The sequence below is a fragment of the Triturus cristatus genome, chromosome 2_2, assembly GCF_964204655.1.
Source record: "Triturus cristatus chromosome 2_2, aTriCri1.1, whole genome shotgun sequence".
Taxonomy (NCBI): Eukaryota; Metazoa; Chordata; class Amphibia; order Caudata; family Salamandridae; genus Triturus; species Triturus cristatus.
Window position 1 is genome coordinate 333,049,131 of NC_140582.1, and position 18,403 is coordinate 333,067,533.

Consider the following 18,403-nt stretch of genomic DNA (forward strand, 5'->3'; position numbering starts at 1 on the left):
TTAACACACAAGCACAAATTCCTGTAAAAATAAACCTTAGTGTGCATCAAACTGAACAACAGACTCCTGATACAAATGATGACAAGTTATGAAACTACCGACAGTTCCAAAACACTGTATTGATAGTTAGTAACAACTAACTGAATTCAATATTATAAAGCTGCTAAATTAATACAGATGATAATGGCAAATATTATGTACACATGATAGAAAGTATTTTAAAAAATACCATTAAAACTCATAGGCTAATTTCATCAGAGATGTAGTCAAATCAGCAAAGTTACTGTTTTGAATGCAAAAAATGCAAGTGCAACGAATCAACAAATATTGTGCAAATATCGCTGAGTCCTTGACCAGTGCCAAAAATCAGAATAAATGTGCAAATACCGCTTAGTCGAAGGCAAGTGCCTAGTGCCAAAGGGACATAAATATGAACATGATGGCAGTAACAATTGACATATAGCAATAAACTTAACAGTAATGATTCTAAAACACAGTGCAAATGAGCAGAATGTTAAAAAGATGACAGATAAAAACTCATATAACATGAGAGAATATCGTGATGGTATACCTATGAACATATCATATACAGTACTAAAGATAAATATTGCCAATCTGAGAAATAGGTATAGAAGCAGCAATACAGAGAAATAATTCTCTCGAAAGAAACTGTCAAGTCTATCAAACTGGCAAAAAAAGGCCATCAAGGAGTCAACAAAAGTGCAATGTGCTACATATAAAAAGCTGATAGCTACTGTAATTAAAAAGAGGCAATAAGCAAAATTTGTTCAGGCCTGAACAAATATACGGAGGTCGATCTTAAGAGCCTAACACACAGTACAAAGGCACAACTCTCAGTAAGATACAAAGGGTAGATAAAAAATGAATAAAATACAGAGGGCGACCTCCCTAACATACAGAAAGCTGATAAACAACCGGCCAGATCCATTCACAGCCCTTAAAGACCGATGGGAGGCCGAGCTGGGGGAATTCGACGAAACGGACTGGCAGGCGGCGCTTTCCTCCCCTAGGGAGGTGGGCATCTCATCTAGACTACGTCTGGTCCAACTTAAAATTCTACACCGCACATACTACACTCGTACACTCCTATTTAAGCTAAACCGAACTGACTCCCCGCTATGCCTGAGGCAGTGTGGTATGGAGGGAACACTTTTCCATACACTTTGGGAATGCCCGGCCATAGCTCTGTACTGGAAGGGAATTTTGCGCACACTCTCCCAGGTGACCAAGATCCCAACACTCCCGGAGCCACGGAGGTGTCTCCTTAATGTCTGGGAACAGACGGATCACAACAGAACCACGCAACTCTGGGTAACACTGGGACTTATGCTGGCAAAACGTAATCTTGCCCAAAAATGGGGCTCCAGCCAAACTCCGACCCTCGCCCAGTGGTCCCGAGACATGGACTCCACAATGGTGGTTGAAAAAACTGTCTACATTCACAGAGGCTGCCCCAAGAAGTGGTCCCGGGTGTGGGGTGGGTGGAATGCTTATAGAGGGAATATATGTGAACCCCCGAGCGATACATCAGACTCAGACCTCAGTGACCCCGAATAGGCGAGATATCACTGGTCGATGCAAAGTGATGTATACTGTCATGCGCAGAAAAAAGGAGCTCTCTGTTTTTCACCATGTCATGTATGTCCCGCGACACTTTCACTGGACCTCTACTCTACTGAACCTGATGCAAATGTGTAATGTTACATGTTTAAACTTCAATAAAAATATTTACAAAAAAAAAAAAATGAATAAAATGAATGACACAGTTAGCACAAGTGAGTTTAAAATGACTACAGCATGGTTACAGCAAGACAGGGCAGAAGTCCAGATAGGGTAGACTAAAGTGAGGCATATTAAAGAAAATTGTGTAAATCCTCACTATTATTAAGGCCATAAGGCATCTTAGTGTCGAGGGACATGATAAAGTGGGTCTCTAATTGGCGGAGTGTTTTCTCACGATTGCCTCCTCTCACCGAATTTGGCACAGCCCCTAACACAGTGTATTCTAGATCCTTAAGTTTGTTGTCGTGGACCAATTTAAAATGTCTCGCCACAGGATAGTTTGGGTCTGAATTGACTATAGCCCTGACATGCTGTAGAATCCGTTTGTGTACAGGGAGCTTCGTGCTTCCAATGTACTCAAGGCCACAAGTACAACGTAGTTTGTAAATCGCAAACTCTGTACGACATGTAAGATAGTCGCGGATAGGTACTTTCTTATTGTCGAATGCAGTAGTGTATTCAATGCTATTAGTGGCAAATGTGCATGCACGACAGGAGTTGCATTTATAAAAACCTTTTTTGGTCAACCAAGTTTTTTTGAGGGAGACTTCAGGGCTGGATTTGACAAGGGCATCCCTCATAGAAGGGGCCCGTCTAAAAGTGATCGCAGGCAACTCTGGCAAAATAGGTTTAAGTGTCATGTCAGTGAGCACAATAGGCCACTGTGTATAAATCATTTTGCGAATTTGTTTGTCTTGCTGACTATAGGTGGTAACAAATCTGATATTGGTTAAGTCAGCCTCACTGTTAGATGGTGAAGAAGGTGTCACTTGTGCTTTTTTAACGGTGAGGAGATCTACCCTAGGTAAGAGATTAGACTTAGTGAGTGCAGAATCCAAAATTGTTTTGGAATAACCACGAGTGAGGAAACGAGCATAGGCTTCTGATTGGCAAGTTTGGCATTCTGATTCCTCACTACAGATTCTGCGAATCCTGAGGAATTCGCTATAGGGAATACTGCGAATAGTGTGGTGGGGATGAGCACTATCCGCATGAAGAATGGAATTCCCTGCGGTGGTTTTCCGATGCAATTTGGTATGAAGTTGGCCATTACTAACGTAAAGAATCATATCCAAAAATTCCACTTTAAAATTGTCAATGGTAGCAGTGAATTTAAGATTTAGGTTATTGACATTGATGAAATCAACAAATTTCAGTGCACTGGTTCTGTCACCCTTCCAAATCATACAAATGTCATCTATGTAACGCCAGAAATACATCACATTTGCAGACCATGTGGCTTGAATGTGCAATCTGAGGACATGCTCCTCCCACCAGCCCACATGTAAACATGAGTAGCTGGGGGAGAAGCAAGCCCCCATAGCCACACCTCGCAGCTGCTGGTACACCTCAGTACCAAACAAAAAGAAATTATTACAGAGGCATAGTTCGATCATCTTTAACAACATTTTGTTATGGTCACACATAATAATGTCCCTTTGTGCAAGAAAATACTGCACTGCTGCTAAACCATCTGCGTGGTTGATACTAGTATATAAGGATTCAATATCCATCACAACTAGCAAGTAATCTGGCTCCCATGAAATATTCTTGATTTTGTTAAGAAAGTCAGGAGTGTCTTTGATAAAAGAAGGAAGGGCAAAAACGAAGGGCTGAAGAAAATAATCCACATACTTGGACATCTTTTCAAGTAGACTTTTCTGCGCTGATATTATAGGTCTCCCGGGCACAGGATCAAGGTTTTTGTGGACTTTAGGCAGAAAATATAAGACAGGAATCACTGGGAAGTCTACTTTTAAATAAGTACATTCATCCTTGGTTAATAAACCTTGTCTTTTCCATTGCGATAGATGTTTGGTAATAGTTTATTGGACAAGTCGCAACTCTTGGCGTGAGGATTTGCGATAGCAGGTAATATCACTTAAATGACACATTGCTTCTGCACAGTATTGATCTTTGTGCCAGAGGACAACATTGCCACCTTTGTCTGCCTTGTTGATTATAATATCACATTTTTGCTTCAATTTGTTGATCAAAGTAAAGTATTGAGCACTCTTGAAATTATGACTTCTAGTTCTAGAATTAATACCTCTATAACTATCTACTGGCGGTCGCCAGTAGATAGTTATAGTTACAACCTAGTTTCCATAGGAAATCTCAAAATTCTATTTTGAATAACTTTGGCGCCGGTTGACGAATCCTCGCGAAATTTTCAAAACTAATGGGGCGCTCTGTTCAGCTCCTACCCTGAAAGTCTCGGGGTGATTCGTCAAGCGGGGGCCGAGAAAAAGGGGGGGGGGCCAAAACGCGTTTTCCCCATGCATTTTTCCATAGGACCTTTAGTCGCAGCTACAGCCCGAACGGCTGAACAGAATTACGTGAAATTTGGCAGAGAGGTAGCCATAAGGTCAAGGAAGTGCCTTTTGCAGGTCTGGTGTCAATCTGTTCAGTAGTTCCTGAGAAAATCAAAAGTAAAATCATATATATATGTGGGCGGAGCCTAACCACACATCTCATCCTGAGATCTGATTGGCTGTCAGCACTTCATCCAAGAAGTGTTGGCAGCCATCTTGGGACCAATATACATGATAGCACCTCATTAAAAAGCATTGCAGTTAATAGAAGGTTTTAAGACTGTAGTTACATTATAAATCATTTGTTGATGGTACCATACTCATTTTAGGAATTGTGGTATGTTCTAAGGTGATTTCACCATGTGAAAAAGCCTTCTGCTGGGATATCATGATTGAGAGAAAAATATTTTCTCATGCCTTTCCCACAGAGCTTTGGAAGGTGATCTATAAGCTAAACTGAGAGCTTATTTTCTGTAAATTCACATTATCTTTCTCAGTCATGTGAGAATGAAGTCTGACATTCTCAGTAAAACATGTACATCCAACAAGGGCAGAGACTGTCAGTTGATTCCTTTGTGTTCTACTGCAGCTTCCCAGAGTGTTCCAAAGAACAACTAGAGCGCTAACAGTCCTACTTATGATAAACGTATGGCACACCTGAAGCCATCTTGCTTGGATTAAAGTGGTAACTCTTAAAACATTTAATTTAAAAAGGAACAAAATGAGGGGGTTCATTTTTTCATAAAAAGTATGATTAGTGCTGCAGAAAGAAAAATTAGGGCACATTTTGAGTGACTTCTCAAATCCTCTTCTATTTCATAAAAAAATTCTGACATGCAGACTGAAACATGCACTTTCAATACCAGCAGCAGTTTTCCCTGGTGAGCAGTAGCTTTACTACAGTGATCTAATGAGCAAAAAGAGTGCTAACATTCTGAATTTATGGCAAATGTGTGACATATCTGAATACCTTCATGATGGAATCAAAGTAAAAAACTGAAAGCATTTCCTACTGAGGAGACTGCAGTACACGAGGAAATTAGGAAACTTCATTACAAATAAATCTCCCAAGATGGCCACCGGAGACAAAAGAGCCCAAATGTAGCCCAAAATCACCCAGATGTAGCCCAAATATAGCCCAATGACAGAAGTGTGCAAAACACTTATTGTTTTGTGTATTTGCAGTTTTATATAGTGCAGACTTGTCAGGTATTGGAGTGCTTTACATGAGCATTGGTTACATCACACAAGATAAAATTCATTTTGGTTGTAGACATGGGGAGATTAGGGGCCAGATGTATCAAAGGGTTTTGCCCATTCTGTGTCTATGGGGAAATGTGTTGATACATATGGCCCTAGGTGATTTGACCAGAATCACAGAACGTTGAGCTGAAGCAAAAACTCCAACCTGGTTCCCCAGTTGCAAAGTCTGCAGTTCTGGGAGTAACACCACATCCTCTCCCCTAAGTGCAACATTTAATCATGTGGTCAACTGGATAAAAAAACATAAAGATAACAAATAATTTAAAAGTGCTTTGTCGCTATTTGAAAACTCAGAAAATATGTCCTTATTTTAGTCTTTTGGAGCACTAACCATAATTTTGATGCCAATAAGACCCTCTCATATATGTAATTTCTAATGGAAATGCTCTAGGTATTACAGTTTTGATTACATTAAGATGACGTCAGGCGTTCCACACTTTTGTAATAAATATAGAATGTTAGCAATCTAGTTGTTCATTAGGATACTGTTGAGAGGCAGAGGTCAGGGGCACAGACTCTGAAAATTGAAGGCAGGTAGGAGGGTGCAAAGGCAACAATTTAACCACACTGAGCAGGCAGGAAGGGCCGTGGCAGCACAACAGACTATGGAGGGCAGTGGAAAGGGGGGCAGGGGCAACAAACCAACAATACAGGACTTGCAAGAGAGGCTGTGGCAATGTAATAGACCATTGTGGGCAGAAGGAAGAGGCAATGGTAGTACAACCATACATGCCAACAGACCGGATTCAGCCAGGAAACGTCCAATGTTTTTAAGCTCAAATGGGCTTTATTTGATCTGTGTCCTGTCTACAATCTCCTCTTATGATGAGTGAGGACATGTATGAGTGACTGTATAGGACTGTTGGTGAATGAGTGGATGTGTATGTGGATCTTAGAATTACTGAAGAGGTTGTTGTAACTGGTATTGGTATGTCCATTGTTTTGAAAATGTTAGTCTCTATTTTTGAATGTGTGTATCAAAGGTTATATTAGGGTGAGAGGAGGTCTGTCACTCTATCACAAGGATGATGTCATCAGTGATGTCATTTGAGATGTCATCAGTGATATCATGAGTGATGTCACTGACCATTTCATGAGTGATGTAATATGTGACGTCATCAGCAGTGCATTGCGGGCGCGCGAGTTATAGTTAGCTGAACTAACTATAGCGGGGGAATTTCAATGGTTTTGTACAAGTGAAAAGTCCAGCTAACTATAACACCCCTGAAACCTATGGTTTTTTTAGTGAATTTCTGAGGTTTTTTAAATGCTAATTCCTAACTATAACGTGCCTGAAACCTATGTTTTTTTCTGTGAATATATATATATATATATATATATATATATATATATATATATATATATATATATATAATATTACACACAAAGAAAACACCTCACTGGCTCACATCACAATGGCAATAACCACAAAACTCAATACATCACCCGATACATACACTGCCCACTTCTGGCCGGGGGAAGTCTTCACACAGCCGGGGTTCAGAGCTCAGCAATCCGGATTCAATCCGAGATTGACGCGTCTGCCCTCGCTCGAAATCCAAACTCCCGCCAGACCAGTGGAGGCTCCACTTTTTAATACAAATCCAAACAAAACGAAGCTTCTAGCAAGCCTTGCCCCCTTGTTCTCATGAGAGCCCGTACCAGTCTGCTCCAAGGCCACGGCATCAGTTGATCAGGCCTTTGCTATGGCTTTGAGACGGACCATGTACATTCCTCTGATAAGAACCGGTTTTCTCTAGTCAGTAAAGTGTGAAAAACAGGAGGAAGAGCAGAACATACCCTCACCACTTTGCCGCTACATGCAAGCACAGAAAATAGCTTCAGTCATGAAAATGGAGTTAGTTAGGCCATGCACACAGAAAGGCCCAAAGCAAGATGGAATTGAAAAGCAAGATGACATGAAAGCATGTCAAAGCTAAGCACTGCCATATGCAAGGTAAAGTCAGAAAACAGAATGACATTAAACCATGCCAAAGCCAATAGTAAGAACTCATAATTCTCACCAATGCACAATAGAATACACATTCCTGCACAACTGCACGCCTTCAAATGCACATCCCACACGCTCTGCTCTTGGTAAGACTGTTCCACTCCGTAACAGCTCTCATTAAAAGGCAGCAAGATTATAGAACAGAAGAGAAGCAGGCATATGCAGGACCATCCTACATTAAGGCTAGGGTAAAATAACACACTAAAATCAATTAAAATGGTGGTAGTTGGAGGTCATCATAGGGTGCCAGACTACAAAAGTGGCTTTCACTACAGGCCTGTAACTCTGTACTCTCCAATGGGGCTACTAGGCTTTCAACGGTAAAAAAACAAGTGTTGGTTATTACTGTTAGTGCCTTAAAACAATGTCACTACAGGTCCATCCTTTTAATATATTGCACCCTGCCTTTAGGGCTTAGCAGGTCTGTCTTAGGGGTCACTTAAAAATATTGGAGGGGTGTGGCCTAGACGGCAAGCTTGGCGGCCGCGCTCCTATTGGCTCTTGTCCCACCTCTCTGCAATCTCGGATTCCTGGGTGCTGGGTGCTTTGAAGGAGTGGCATGGTGCTCCTGATGCCCCCTGAAGGCTCTGGTGAGCGGCTGGTGTCATGCGGAGGACTCGTGATGGGGATATAAGGTCTTGAGGTGGACAGCGGCTGCGTTCAGAATGCTCGTGCTGCTCAGATATTCAGCAGTCCGGGGATTGAACAAGCGGGTCAGCTCCTCCCCCCCCCCCCCCCCCCCATCCCCCCCCTCCCCACAGCTACCTGTGGGGACTGGTGTAGAAGAGATTGGTCTCAGGAGCCAATGCGGGCCCAGGCACAACACCACTTGGGGATTGGTGTACACTGTGCCCAGTGGGGGACAACTCCAGCAAGATAGCCCAGAATAAGGCCCCCAGGCCTAGGCTAAAATGGACAAAAACACTGCCCCGACTGGGAATACACAAGGGCCTGCAGGAGGGAGGGAGCAAAGGCACAGCGACCCCGCTATGGAGAGACACCACAGCTGTGATCCTACAGACCATCCAGGACTTTAAGACGGCGCTGGAAATTAAAATTGGAGAAGTGGGTGTAGAAGTTGCCCTGTGGCACCAGGATGTTCCTCAGACAGTTGATTATGCAACCGAGGCAGAAGGCAGGATCTCTGAGTTGGAAGACACGGTACGCAATCTGTCCGCTGAGGTGTCTCGTCTGTTGCATGATTCCAAGATACTACAAGACCTGACGTAAGATGCAGAGAACAGAGCCCGATGGAATAACTTCCTCTTCATAGGGTTTCTGGAAGGTGCCGAGGGGACGGCACTGGAGACTTTGGATCCGATCGTTGGAAGGGGGCAGAAAACCGCATCCTGATGTTTCGTGCCTACACTAGACAGGTCCAGACAAGCTGTATATCTTATGAACAAGTAAAGCAAAACCTATGGGCAATGCAGATGGCCTATATGCTCCTCTACCCTGTCAGGCTGTGCATAATCCACAGCTCTAAATCCCTCTGTTATGATAGCCTTGAGAAGACTTGGACCTGTCACACCGTTCAGTGCCCCATGACTTTGAACCAAACTCCACAGTGGCTGTCCGCAACCGCATCCAAGGCTGGAAAGCGCAGAATTGATGGAGTAAAAGCAGACTGAAATCATAAACGTTCCCGAAGGGGGTGGGGAGGTGTGTTGGTAGGACCACTGTATCCTTATAGTAGACTTTCACAGACATGAGTCTACCAAGGCGGCTGTTGGACATGCCATCCAGACCACTAGATAATATCACCCGAAGTTAGTTCTGTAAGTTAGGCATGGGCGACAGATGCTCCTTCAGGATGGGAAGTATAGGGTGGGGGTATTTGGGGGGGGGGGGGGGCTATGTGTTTAGTTTTATTGTGTTTCTTATGGTTAATTATTTGTTTTGGTTGCACATTATTGCTTGATACACGGTTCGCCTCTCACCTGCTCCTCTGTGACACTTGACTCCATGGCCTGCATGGGTCCCACAGGGTCCTCCCCCCCGAGGCAGGGCCCTTACTGCATGAGATGATACCTGGCACCACATTCACCCAGTTAACATGAGGGCCCACTCGGTCATATCGTGGAACGTTAATGTGCTGTTGGACCGGATTAAAAAGGGAGCTGTCTTACAAATCATCCAAAGACATAATCCGGCCATCCTTTTATTCCTAGAGGCACATCTGCAGGGTAATAACTGCACATTCCTGGCCTGGAAGGGTTACAACAGAGTATACCTCAGTGTGGGGGTCACGGGGCGGGGGGGCATTCTTTTACAGAAGTCCGTTCCTTTAGTAGTCACAAAGGTCACGAGGGATGCCCTTGGTCGATCCGTAGTTGTTTAAGGCAGTATGGAGGGCATCCCCTACAACTTATTTAGAGTGTACGTTCCGCCAGCCTTGCACCAATCAACATTGTCGGCCCTTAGGAACTTGGTCAGTGCTTTGCCACCCCGGGCGCACTATAATAGGGGTGATTTCAATGATGTTATGAAACCACAAGACTCACAAATTGACGGACGGATCTCTGAGACACCGGAAGGGCCTGGCTGCCTGGGTAGGGGGGCTGGGGATGAGCGACTCATGGTGCATTTGGAATCCTGGGAAAGTGGAATACACCCACACATCCACGGCACATGTCTCAAGAGCCTGCATTGATCATTTGTTTTTGTCAACTTCAAACCTCCTGCACACCCCAGGGTCTCATATTTTACCCTGAGGCATTTCGGATCACACCCCGGTTATAGCTCATTTTGGAACTCCCAACAGCCAAAGATCAACCGGTGTGGAGACTCAGTGCCTGGCTCCTCACTGACTGACAGTTCACTGACCGCCTCCTGGGGGAATTAAAAGCATTCCTTACTCTTAATCGGATCTCAGTGGAGTCTGCTTTAGAGTTGTGGAGGGCATGTAAAGCCTTGATGAGAGGGATTGTGAGAAACAGGTGCGCATTCACGACCTTGAGGTATCTATCTTGAAGAGGTTGGGAAGGCTCTAACGAACCTCAATGCCAGAAAAACAGGAGGCCCAGATGACTACCCAGTGGAATACTACCAGAAGTTGAGACCAGATATCCTCCCTCCCCTCCTGGACGTTTTTAATGAATCTAGCACCAGTGGTCCTTTCCCACATGAAATTGATTAAGCTACCTTGGTGGCCCTGCTTAAACTGGAAAGACCACAGTCCCTCTGTACCTTCTACAGGTCCATATCCCTTATTAAACAGAGATTAAATTGTATGCAAAACTACTGCCTAACTGCCTCTTACAGGTGCTACCCCAGTTAGTCCTCTCAGACCAATGAAGATTTATTTCCCGCTGCAGTACAAGGCATTATATCCATACTGTACGCTTGGCGGGAAGTTGGATTAAATCCGTCAGAGGCTCCACAGTCTTTTTACTAATAGATTTTGAAAAGGCATTTGATACCTTAAGTTGACCACTCCTAGAGAAAACCCTTACCAAAATGGGGCTAGGGTCCAAGTTTCGAAGTTAAGTTAAAGTGCTATATGCCTCCCCGCAGGCGCCTGTCAACTGGGTTCTGTTTTCCAGATTCCCCATCAGACGGGTCACTAGGCAGGGCTGTCCCCTTTCCCCCCTCGCAATTGAACTCTTGACTGCCCAGGTCCAGTGGTCTTAAACCACCTGATGTGATCTTTGAATGCCAAGGCAGACACACTGAGGCATCCTCACCTGGCGGATCAATGAATGGCCCTTATTTTACGAGGTGGCACAAGGCATCTTCCAACACTGAACGGTACCCTGGCTTGATCTTTTCGCTAGTGTCAGGAACGCGAAGTGTTAAAACTTCTGCGCTCTGGAGTTTCCGAAAAGTCTCTCTCTTGGAGAGTCATTCTGGCTAGAGTGGAGCATTGAATTCCTGTACGCCTTTCTCCTGATGCCTCACTTGCCCCGATTTTTGAAGCAGATCTGAAATGGCTGGGCCCAAGTCATCTAGGGGCTCTGGATTGGGCCCGAAGAGTGCAATACCTGGAAATTCTGGGCATGAGTATCTGTAAACCCCCCGGGGGCTTATCTTGCTGCACCAGGGCAGGGTCCTGCACCAGAACATATGCAAACAACACTTCCATGCATGGACTTTGAGTGGTTGCAGTTGACTGCATTTTAAGCTTCCTCCCAAAGTTGTGAATGTTATCTTGGCTACCAGGTACCCTGCTTCAAAGTCCATCTACGCCGGGCGTTGGGTCAAGTTTGTGGCCTGGTGTGGCGCATATATTATGGACCCGTTACAAGCCAACCTGTTGTATATCTTGGTGTTTGTTTTATCTCGAGCCTAGCTAGGACTTGAAGTGGGCGCCATTAAAGGTTATGTGTCGTCCCTTTTGGTCTTTTTGCTTTTGTTGGACCAGCTGTACTTGTTTAAATCACCTGCTGTGCGGAGGTTTTTAAACCTTTGGCACACTTTTCCCACAAACCCTTTATGATGCTACAGTTGGATCTCAATTTGATCCTCACGTATCCTCCCTTCGAGCCACTGCACAGCTGCCCACTACCTCTCCTGACTCCGAAGAAGGGGTATCCCTATTGCAATTGCTTCAGCTCGTCACGTAAGTGAGCGCTAAGCGCTCTTGGGCAGTAGCCTTACACCACTGGGATTATTCAAATGTTTATGGAGATCTTACAATGCCAAACACTTGGTCAACAGGTAAAATAACGAGGAATAGTTAGACAATTCAAAAATAGAACTGAAAGGGGGAGGAACCTCTACAAAGTTCACAACAAAAAGCTACAAAAAATAACCTTTTATTAATGTGTGCTCAGCTTCCTCATATGAGATTAACAATTCGGTCATGTATTTCCCCGACTGACAGTTGAAAGAATGGTTTCTAAATAAGCCATTATTTGCTTCCCATTGTGGCTGAATCTCAAAGACAAGTTGACCGGGGAAAAAGAGACCCATATGTGATACAGTGGGTGAACCAATACAAGCTACACAGTATTCTTTGGAGATTGTGTAGCTGGATATAGGATATCCTTTATGATTATTCCAGTACACGTCATTCTGTGTCAGAAAGAATAGAACTCGTTGGTAGAGGTGTACTTTCTGATTCGCCTTCAAAAATCAATGGTGCCTGAAGCTCCACAGAGGGCTGGCATCCTGGAGATCCCTGATGTTGGTAAGCACAATCTACAGATGTAGATTCTCTTCCCACAAAGTCTTTTTCCCAGCCTGAATGAGAAGTAGACACAGATACCTCGTCACACACTCTTGACTTGTGCACTGCATTCTCCATCAAGAGTATCGCCGGTGGATGGTATTAGATCTTTTCAGGAAGTACAAGTAAGTGCGGCTTCCAAGTTAAATATAACTTTGGAGTCCCCACAGATGAAGGTGTGGGAGATTGTGGAGATGATGCACACAAATAACAGCTACAACTATCCTTTCATTAGTTCTAGGTTTCAAGCAATTAGCTAAGTAAACATTGCACACTCTAGCTACTACTGAGATGGCAGCGCCAACATTACTGAAAATTGTATGGGCTCTAGAACAAGATACAGCCTTCTTAAGAGGAGACTTAAAAGCAAATGTATTTGCCGTGCCGAGTGAGGAAATTCACTGTGCCTTCTTCAGTAACATCTGTATCGCAGGGCAAAGTTGGTTGACTGTTAGATTCTGAACTTTGCCCCTCACCCTACCTCTCTGGGAAGCCTGTGACTACTTTCGACCCCGAAAATCAAGTATGTAAAGGGTTGTACTAGGCCCAGTTCACAAAGCCATAGTAGGATGGACCCCAGGACATCAGTGGCTGATGATTAAGCGACGGTCAAGATATCATTAATGAGGGGTGCATCTGGAATTAAAATGCCTTTTTTTTTTTCTAGACCCAGCTCATCCTCCCTTGGGAATGCTTTGTCTGTACCATGTTTCATATTTCTTCCTCCTAAGTCGGTACACATTTTAAAAGTTTTTTTCATCCAAAAGTAAATTAAAGTATTCCACTATAACTTGACTCTCGTTCAGCTTACCAGCTGGGGGCCCTGAGGTCTTTGCTCACATTTGCATGGAAATCATTCTATATATTTCATAAATAGTAATCGTTAGAATTGGATACTGGTCTGATTCTAAACAGCAATTCCTAGCCACCTCCAGAGATACTGCGGTAAAATCTGTTGTAAGTTATTTAGCTGGCTAGGAGCCCTAACTGAAGAAGGAAAAGCTATGTTTGATGGCATGTTTGGCTGTAGATATATATGTTTAACATAAGTCTGCCATCTAATGTTAATCTCGAAGGGTGCAAGTTGTTTTTCTTCGAAGCAGTCTTTGGGTCCTGAGGTGTAGTGACTCCTCCTCTTGCTTACAATGCGCATGGTCCTCAACTCTGTTGTTAGATTGTTTTTTACCTCCATCGGGTTCAATCGGGGACTCCTGTGCTCCACCTCAACATCGTAGAAAAACTAGCATTTAGGCCTGTACTGTCGGTATTGTTATTAATCGCGGTTATTCATAGTTCACATCAGTAACCCCTTGATGCGTTCCAGCCGACCGAGGCCCGGAGAGCCTATGCCTTTCGGAGCAGATCCTTGTTCTCCAAGTTGCGTTGATGTCATGCCCATCAGGGGATGGAACGGACACCTTTTCGTTTTTGCCCATGCTGCCATGCCAATTTTCCACACACCGATAAACTTTTGGTGCATAACTTGCGCCTAGCTACGGATCATCAAGAATCCTTCTGCAAGGCTTGTAAGTGCTTCAGTTAGAAAAAGATGCTGCACAATCGGTGCACAAGATGCCTCGAAATGTCCAGACGCACTGTGCCGACACTCGACATTTTTTGGATCTGAGGAATAACATCACAAGCTCAGGCCTCGGCAGTTGATGAGGACTCCTCCCTAGCAACAGTAAGGCTCTAAATCGAGGACATTCCACTGGGCCAAGTAGTGTGAGTATTGTGCCCCATCCATCCCGACCACAGTCTCAACAAAACATCCCAAAGGGTCACTAGTCTATATTGGAACGACTGAAGCCCTCACACGGACCACCACTGCCTTCTGGCTATGGTCTGCACTGGACAACTGTACTGGAAACGTCTAGCCCCGGCCCGGCTCATGCCCACCAGCCATTGGCCTCAAGTCGAGATTCAGAATCGAAAACCCCTGCACCGAAGCCTCTGCACCTAAATTGAGTACATTGGACAGGAAAGCCTGGGCACCGAAACCCGCTGCGGGACCAAAATCACATGCTTCGGCCAAAGAAAAGGCCAGGTCTGAAACTGGGGAACCGGTTACAAGAACATCCCGATGCTAGACACCGGTAAAATCATGGCTGCACCTTCACAAGGCAAGGAAAAGCCAGCAAAGAGACAGTTAACCTTGTGAAGAAGCCTTGTAGAGCCCCTGCCCACCAAAGCACAGGAAAAGGGTGCACAAGGCACTTGAGTGCAAATGGAGAAGGGAATACAATACTGTGCCGCTGTAACTAAAGCTAAACAGGCTTATTTTGAGGAGCGTATCGGAAAGGCAGGAAACAGTTCAAAAGAGATCTTTTCCATAGTTAAGAGCTTTACAACCCCATTGGCCTGCGCCTATTCTCAGGCGGTTTTGGTCGAATGGTTTGAAAAGCTTGCAAGCTTTTTTGCTATCAAGATCATAAGCATTCAAGCTAGCCTATGAGAAGGCAGGAGACCGGATGTAAACTCTGGGTCAATACCACAAAGTAGGGAGAATACTAAGGTTAGTATAAAGCTGAGCTCCTTCAAAATTCTCTTTGGACTGCCCCCTGAGGGCTCTAAAGGCTGTCAAACCAGGTTACCCTAAAGATCCATGTCCCCCTAAACTATTGGCTATGGGGGCAGACACCATCAATCCGTTAGCAAACTGGATTCTAAATACATCATTAAGGACAGCTACTGTCCCTAGAGAATGAAAACAGGCAATGATCCTTCCACTTACAAAAAAAATCAACCGCAGATCCTGCTATCCTGGCTAATTATATATAGGCTTATCTCCTTGCTACCAGCCTTATCTAAAATCCTAGAGAAACGGGTGACCAGACAATTGTCTTCCTTCTTGGAAGTAAACAAGTTACTTTACCCAAGTCAATCAGGTTTTAGAGACCGGTACAGTCTAGAAACCTCTCTAGTCGAGCTATCAGAACATATTGGAGGCACCCTGAACATGGGAGAGGGGGGATGGGGAGTAGCCATACTGATCATGTTGGACCTGTGGGCAGCTCTCGACACTGTCCCTCATGCGCTCCTGCTAGATCGCCTTTAGGACATTAAAGTGACAGGGCAAGCATGGGACTGGCTAAAATCATTCTTAGAAAACAGAAGACCAGTCTGGATCCCCTCATGCTCAGCTAGCCTCAGTGGAGCAGATACAGGTGTTCCCCAGGGCTCGGCTTTGAGCCCCACACTTTTCAATACATATCTTACTCCTTTGGCCCAATTAGCATAAGAATTAGGAGAAAAAGTGATCTATACAGATGACATTCAATTGCTCTTATCCCGGAATAAGGGAATTAAGCTGAAGGGTACACACATGAGAACCTGCCTAACCACAGTTTTTCACTGGTTAGCAATGGTGCAATTGAAATGCAATGAGGAAAAAACGAAATCTTTTCTTTGGGATGTTTCCTCCACATTTCTGGCAAACCTTTGGCCAGATGATGCCGCCCCTCCCCCACCCCCCCTTCCAGCCACAAAAAAGACTTGGTAAAAAATCTGGGGATTCCATTTGATAATACTGTCATTCAGCCCCCAAGTAAAAAGGTTGACAGGGATCTGTTTTGGTATTATGAGATCCCTTAAGACATTTCTAAGCTTTTATCATTCCCTGCAAAGAAAACAGTCATTCAGGTACTGATTACATCTCAAATTGACTATGGCAACATCCGGTATTTGGGCCTTCTGGAGCACCTAATGGATAAACTTCAGGTGATCCAGAATGCGGCTGCTTGACTTTTGCTAAATATTCAGAGGCGGACTCATATCAGTTCACAATTGCAGGGTCTCCACTGGTTGCCCATCAGAGAGAAAGTTAAATTCAAAGCTCTGGTATTGGTCCACGATGCTTTGTATCACACAGGACCTACCTACCTTAGAACTATATTCAGCTTCTATAACCCTCTAAGACAGCTAAGATCCACCAACAAATTTTTGGCAAGTATTCCTAGGGTTCCACGAAAGAGAGTAGGAGGTAGATTGCTAGCTTTTCTGGGTGTATTGGCATGGAAACAGATCCCGTTGGAGTTACGGTCCATAAGCGAGACAGGGCAATTAAAAAAAATTTAAAAAATTAAATAAATTAAAACGTCATCCTTTGTGCAGGCATAACTGTTCACCATCGACTTTCTACTAGTTCAGCACCGGGACACTCCTTGGAGTAGCTGTGCACAATATAAATAGCATATCATACCAGTCCACTACCCATTAGCCCACCATCAGAGGCACAAAGGGCAAACTCCCCCACCTTCACCTGCTGCAGATTCACTCTACATTCCCCCCCCCTCCCGGGTTCTATTCATTCCTTTAAGGACCATGGAGATGATGGGGATCAATACTGTATTCTGCCTCAGGATTATCTGTAAGACACACATGACACAGGCCCGCCTGCAGACACAGACCCAGATCTCTGTCCGGCTAAACCTTCCCCTCCAGATGATGCTTACCATGACATCTTCAATAGATCAGCTAGTTATGATAAGGTTCAGCTCCACACAGAGTCATTGGAGGATGATTTTCTATTTGAGACACTTTCATCAACTCAACAATCAGCACAATATCTGTCCATGCTTAAAAGTATGCTAAGACATACAACCGATATTTGTAACGACCCAGTAAAAGCAAGGGTCATTACATCATGAGTGGGTAAAAAATATAAGCTGTCCCCTACAGACACAAAATACATAAAAGGTTTATTACCACCAAACTGTCTGGTTGCCACAGCAAGAAAGAGGGCAAAGTTACAAACATCTGACAAGGCACCCTCACCAGACAGAGGCTAGGAAATAGATGCTGCAGGGATGAGAGTGGCAGCACAGTCAGCGTGGGTTGCCAACTCCTTTGATCTTCTTTCGCACTATAGAATCTACAGTACTACATGCCACAAACAGATTCTTACTGGGTAAGTAACATTTTCTTTACCTGTAGCAATACTTGTTTATTGAGGGCATTCTCCTCCTCTTTCCCAAAGCCCCATGTTATGGTGGACGCGCTGTGAGCAACCGAAGCTACCTTCACCCTAAAAACACAAGTTTTACCATGCCCTCATCGTTTTTGAAAATGCAGCAGGGTGATTAAGATTCAATAATTTCTCCTTCGAAAGAGTTTTTTATAAGGAGGGAAGAGCAAATAGATTAATTTTACTTTAATTTTACTTTTATTTTTAAAAAGTGTTAGTGTTTGTGACATCCATTTTTGCGACTGGGAATTTTTCCAGTGTTCTGAATCTATGGTGGATAGGCCTACTAGACAAATGTTTATTGGCTTAATTTTTGACCATTCAGTTTTGAGAGATCGACACAAAAGCAGCGGGGGAGGGGGATTTGTTGATCTGACTATAATGAGGATTGCATTATGACGTTGAAATGTAAACCAATCGCTTATTATAATTACATCTTGTATCCTATGAAACCTCAATAAAGATCAAAAAAACTAAAAGAAGGTGGTTTTGAAAGTAAGGGCGAGTAAGATCATAAGTGACTCTCATTAGGGAATAGTTGACTGATGCTGTAAGAGTTCTAGGTTATCATTCAACATCTAGGGGTAGTCGGGAGTGGAAATGGGGGAATAGGATGGGAAATCTTTTTGTGGTCTGTTCACAGGACAGAGACTGATGCTAGCACTGAAAGCAATCGTTTTTAATACATCTTTGTTACATTTTGTTTCCAGCGAAGAGTTTATGTCCGATTTGTTTAAACTCATTGCCTCAAATATATTTTATCTTCTGTGTTAATTCTGTCGAGTTTTAAAATACATGGTTTTGATTTGTTTGTGTAAAGCAGACTGTACCTGTTGAAAATGAAGGATTAGATGTAGGCAATTGACCAATGCAAG

At 43.9% G+C, this 18,403-nt stretch overlaps 1 protein-coding gene across 2 annotated transcripts in view; it reads left to right on the plus strand.

Annotated features, from left to right (window-relative positions):
* The window catches only part of INTS12 (integrator complex subunit 12), an 87,638-nt gene that overhangs the window by 68,053 nt on the left and 1,182 nt on the right, over positions 1–18,403 (plus strand). The window lies entirely within an intron of this gene.